This window comes from Phascolarctos cinereus, unplaced genomic scaffold, assembly GCF_003287225.1.
Source record: "Phascolarctos cinereus isolate Bilbo 61053 unplaced genomic scaffold, phaCin_HiC Scaffold_726;HRSCAF=1367, whole genome shotgun sequence".
Lineage (NCBI taxonomy): Eukaryota > Metazoa > Chordata > Mammalia > Diprotodontia > Phascolarctidae > Phascolarctos > Phascolarctos cinereus.
The window spans coordinates 350,550,568-350,556,607 of NW_027556098.1; the positions used below are offsets into that span (position 1 = coordinate 350,550,568).

The 6,040-nt window shown below is 36.5% G+C and overlaps 1 pseudogene; it reads right to left on the bottom strand.

Moving 5' to 3' along the window:
* Positions 1-4,141: 4,141 nt before the first annotated feature.
* On the bottom strand, positions 4,142-5,080 carry LOC110195110 (olfactory receptor 51A4-like; annotated as a pseudogene).
* Between the last annotated feature and the right edge of the window lie 960 nt (positions 5,081-6,040).

Below are 6,040 nucleotides of genomic sequence, written 5' to 3' on the forward strand. Positions count from 1 at the left end.
TATATTTGGTAAACATCTATGTGCAAGCCACTGTGCTATGTGATAGGAAACCAGAGGTAAAAATGGAAGTCCTTTGTTTCAAGGACTTCACATTCTACTTTACCATTTATGGCACTTTTAACTTATTAACTTATGAAATCCTTACAATACACCCAAGAAGGACTAAAGTCAAGTATTATTATGCCCATTATGCAGATTAGAAAATTGAGGTTAACAGAAGTAAAATATATTGTCCAAGTTTTATCTATGAGGACCTCTAAAATCCTGGAATATATCCCAGATTCCTAGTTCAGTTTTCTGTATCCGTAATATCTGTAGTCCAAATTGTTTCCTAAGTGATGTGTCATTTACAGGGGCATTTGGTCTTATCAGGTGAAGGAATAGGAGATAAGAAGAAGCAGACCTGAATGTCTTCCACGTATTTGGTAGGAGCAAGCAGTATTTTCAGCTGGATTTGTTAGTCACTGAGGTGACTATGGTCAATGGAAAGATCCCTACTTACTTTTGTATCAACCTCTGAAAATAGTACTGAGGCTTTCTTATTCACTGTGCTGGATGCTGGAGGTAGGAGCAGGATAGTGACATACAGATGAAAACTTACATAATTCTTGCAATCAGAGAGGTGACACTCTAATAAGGTATACAAAACTTATACTCTAATAAGTAGGATACTAAGTAACATAATTGTAATAAGGAATAAAAAAATCAAAGTCCTCAGAGGAAATTGGAGAAGGGAGGGATATTCAGTTGCTGGTATTAGGAAAGGTTTTATGAAGGAGAGGGTCCCTAAAGTAGATCCTAAAATGAAAAGAATAATTTGAATGACTGAGATGAGGACAGAGACTTTTCCAAGAATGGAAAATGGTTTATGTCAGTGGACAGAGACAAAACAGAATAAGACCAAAAAAAAAAAACTAAACTAAACTAAAAACTAATACACAAATATATAAACATATGTGTGTGCATCTTACTTTAAAGTTTGTACATTGATTTACATATTTTATCTTATTCTCAAAATTACCTTCTAAGGAAGGAGCTATCATTATTCACATTTTTCTAGATAAGGAAACTGTAGTTTGCAGAATTTAGGTAAAATTTCCAGCTAGTGTATCTACTATCCAGGTCTTTTTGGCTCCAAGTGTATCATTCGATCCCCTACAGCAAATTGCTTCTTCCAACAACTTGTCTGGTTTGGAAGAAAGGAGCATAAATAAAAGGAAATAATGCAGGAAAAATAATTCATTGGTACTTAAATTGTATTTGTTCCTACAGAAATTAAAAAAAAAACAGTGAAGATCTTTAAGCAGAGGAATGGCATAATTAGACAAATATATTAGCAGTATTTTTGAACTAAGTATTGTCTTGTAGCTCCTTTGTGGACAATAAACCCTGACTTGCCAACAAATAATTTCCATGCCTCTTACTCAAATGCTTGTCCCTAATAAAAAACTTGCCTTTTTGAAGGTGATATTAGTGATTGCCAATGAAGTTGTACTCTTACTCCCCCTCCATTTTCTGCCATCACAGAGTATCTTGTGTTTGTTTGTCAAAGTTGGGGGCAAGGAAGGAAGTAAAAATTTGTAGGATATCTGGTATTATATTGTTGGGAATGTGGTCAGGAAGAAACTCCAGCCACAAATTTTTGGGGTACAAACAGCTATGGACAATCTTAAGAGAATGAGTGACTGCTGATAAGTAGGGTCCATTCCCAAATGCCTCGGATATGCAAGAAGACTTCCTTCCAGGGAGCAGAAAAGTGGTCCTTATGATTTCTGGTGGTCTTTCTGTGATCTGGGATTCTGATTCTCTATGAATTTATTTAAGCAAGAATGTGATTGTTGCATATGGAAAAGCTCTTTGCCATCTCATTCCCTGATAAAATTCAGGAATAAATAGACCAAAAACAACTGTGAAAATCAGATCACTAACCTGGTTGGGAGACCCTTGATGGGCCCATTAGAGTGATGAAGGGAAGGGCTCAAGCTCACAACCCCATAACATTCTTTTCCCTACCCTAATACACAGATTTTTTTTATAGTATTCACTGATCTATACACTGCCACTCCCCTTCCCCTCATCCCTATCCACCAATATATAATTATCTCCCCAGGTCCAAGGTTTCAAAGTCCTCTGGGGATGAAGACTGGGAAGAATCAACTCTGAGAGTTAACAGTATATGTTACCCAATAGACAATTGATTCCAAGGAGAAGAAAGTAAACAGACAAAAGGAACTCTTTAATGTTCCTTCTTAGGGAATTGGATTTTCTGACATAATTTTCTATTCATGGAAATCCATGGCAGTATTGTTAGGCAAACGCTTATAGAGTAAAAGTGAAGGAAGCAGATGATCAGTCTAAAAAGTCAAAAGGGAAATAAAGTACAAGAACTGGATATGTTAAATTAAGACTAGTATTCCAAGCTTCTAGGAGACAAATCACTGTAGTTGTTCTTCAGTAATTTCAGTTGTGTCTGACTCTTTGTGCCCCAATTTGGGTTTTCTTGGCAAACATACTGTGATGGTTTGTCATGTCCTTCTCCAGCTCATTTTATAAATGAAGAAAACCAATACAATATCTGAACAACAGGCCTAAATTGCCCAGTATTAGACCATCAGAGTAGCAGTATTGGAAAGCCCAAGCCAAAGTAGTACAAATAAAAGACTAACCAAGTGAATTAATAAGTATATTTTTGGTCTCTTTCCAACCTCCCACTCATGGACGGAAGGGGTGAAAAAAAAGCAAAGCTTTTGTGATACACACACACACACAATACATGTGTGAATATATATGTGTATATACATACATACATACACACATGTGTATATATATGCATATATACATATATGCAAACAAAACAAATTACTACTTCGTCAATGTCCCAAAAGTTGTCTCATTCTGTCTATTTAGTCAATCACCTGTCTGTTAAGCAGTGAGCACCATTCTCCTTCTTAGGTTTTTTGGAATGTTGATTGGTCTTTGTAGGACATTAGAGTTTTTAAATCTTTTAAAACTTCTATTTTTTTTAAAGGAAGTATTAATTGAGTGTAATTTTGATTAACAATGGCTTTTATTTATTGTTTCTAGTTCTGTTCTCTGTGGCAAAATAACTCAGTGCCTCTTCAAGATGGCAACTCTTCAAATACTTGAAGAAAGCTATAATCTCTTCCTATCCCTCAAAAATAAAATCTCTTCTCTGGGCTAATCAGTAATGATTCTCTTAGCTGATCCTTGTACGTCCTCTTACCTTCATCATCCTTGTCATCCTTTTCTGGATAAACACTGTGACTTGTCAGTGTTCTTCCTAAAATTGGCAGCCAAAGATGAAGTCAACCTTTAATTTTATCAGATTGTATTGGCAACAATCTAGCAAAGAAATCATGGTAGGTTAAAAAAGTCAAGGTAAACTTAGCTCTTCTCAGCAATGCAAGGATCTAAGACAACTCCAAATGACTTGTGATGGAAAATGTTATCCACATCCAGAGAAAGAACCATGGAGTCTGAAAGCAGATGGAAGCATACTATTTACTCTCCTTTCCCTTTGTTGCTTTGTTTTATTTCTTCTTTCTCATGGTTCCTCCCATTAGTTCTAATTCTTCTATTCATCATGACTAATGTGAAAATATGCTTAATATGAATGTATAAGTAGAACCTATATCAGATTACATATTGTCTTGGGGAAGGGGGAGGAGAGGAAGGGGAAGAAAATTTTAAACTCAGAATCTTATGGAAGTGAATGCTGAAAACTAAAAATTAACAAATTATTTAATTTTTTAAAGTCAAGGGTTGTAATGACTTGGGACAAACTCATATATAGGGAACTTAATGCCTCTGTTCACAAAATGGAGATATTAATTTTGTCATTTATAGTAAGGATGGGGGAAAGTGAATAAGGCAGCCACAGTAACTGAAGGAAAAGAAAAAAAATCATGAAGGAGAGTACTTGTTATGTACTATCAGCAAGTAAAATAAAATTATTGGGAATCATTTTCCACATCCTCTTTATCTCAGTTTGATATTGAGATTGGTTGTAGGGCTTGGCCATTCTGGGGTTAAGGTTAAACCTTAAACCATAACCTTTAGATTGCAAATGAGTAAAAAAGAAGAGATTCTGAAAAAGATAAACAAAACTACTCATCACTTATCAGGTCTTCAGACATAGTTTCCCAAGTACCTTCTCCTGGATTTGACAAGTCTTCACAGTGTACACAATAGGGTTCATCAGTGGAGGAACCAAAAGATAGACATCAGCAATCAGGATCCTAATTAATGGCAATCCATGCTTGGCAAAACGACGAACAATAGCTAAGGTGACAACAGGAGCATAGAAAATGAGCACAGCAAAGAGATGGGAAACACAGGTGTTGAAGGCCTTTAATTGCTCTTGATTGGAAGCAATTCCTAAAACAGTCTTCAAGATCATTATGTAGGACAACAAAATCAATGCTAACTTTATCATGCTTAACAGAGCAACAAAGAAGCCATAGATGACATTGACTCTGTTATCAGAACAGGCCAATCTCATTACATCCTGGAGAAGACAATAACAATAGGACAGGAGGTTGCCCTTACAAAATCTTAGTCTCTTTAGAGTGATAGGGAGTGGGATTATACATACAAAACAGGCAATGGCAAAGCCCAACCCAATTTGCACAACTCTAATATTGGTGGGAATGGAGCTATATCTTAGAGGGTTGAAGATGGGTATAAAATGATCAAAGGGCATAAAGACAAGCACAGAGGACTCCATGGCAGTGAATGTATGGATGAAGAATTCCTGGGCAATGCAAGCATCTGTGGAGATTCCTGGAGCATTGAACAAGAAGATTCTTAGCGTGGTTGGCAAGGAAGAGAAAGATAGGTAAAGATCCTAGAAAGCCAACATGGAGAGAAAATAATACATGGGCTCATGGAGAGAAGGTTCTGTCTTGATAAGGAAGAGAATAGCAGAGTTGCCCACTGTGGCAATGACATATATGAGGTAGATGGGAATGGATATACAGATGTGCACTTACTCCATTCCTGGCATCCCAATTAGAAAAAAGGCAGAAATCTCAACGTCAGTGGTGTTGAGAAGAGACATAAATGCCAGAGGTGTGAAGTAAGGTTTACATTACAGATGGCATTCCCTGAAATGGACGAAAACCAAAAGAAAGCAGATTAATGGATTAAATAAGGTACCATCCCAGCAGCATTCTAGGTTTAATAATCTACAATCCTATTCCCCACCTATGTTTCTTACCTTCTATATCCCCCAATGTTCACTACTGAGGATATTTGGGAGAGTTTGTTTAATCTATGACTAAGGGGCAGTAGAATAAGTATTTAAATAGTAAGTACAATGTGCCAGGCACTGTGCTAATTATAGTAACAAGACTCTTGGATAAAGATAAAGGCATGCATAAGTCTCTAAAGATATCCCCAAAGAATCATATAATTGGAAGGAATTCAGAGAATACCATATGTGTATGTATGTACATGTGTGTGAATGTGGGGTGTGTGTGTGTGTGTGTGTGTGTGTGTGTGTGAATTCCATAGAGTTCTTGGGATGAAAGGTCCCTTGAAAGTCATTTATTTGAATTCTGCCTGTTGCAGAAGAGGAAACTGAAACAGAGAGCAACTTACTAAAGATCATCCATCAAGTTGGTTAGTGAAAGAACTGCAAGAACCCATTATTCCTACTTCAGTTCTTCTTCATTGTATTACACTGTACCTTTTGGTCTTTAATGAGAGAGAGAGAGAGACAGACAGACAGACAGACAGACAGAGACAGAGAGACAGAGAGACAGAGACAGAGAGACAGAAACAGAGAGACTGACAGAGACAGAGAGACAGAGAGACAGAGACAGACAGAGAGGTAAGACATAAACATAGAGACATAGATTGAGACAGAGATAAACTACAAACAGAAACATAGAGATACAGACTGTCATAAATATAGTCATGAACAAACATTAGTGAATATTTTAAAACAGAACAAAGTAAAACAAAAGGAAAATTTTGAATAACTGGATTCTTGTAGGATATCTGAAGGTATTTTTGA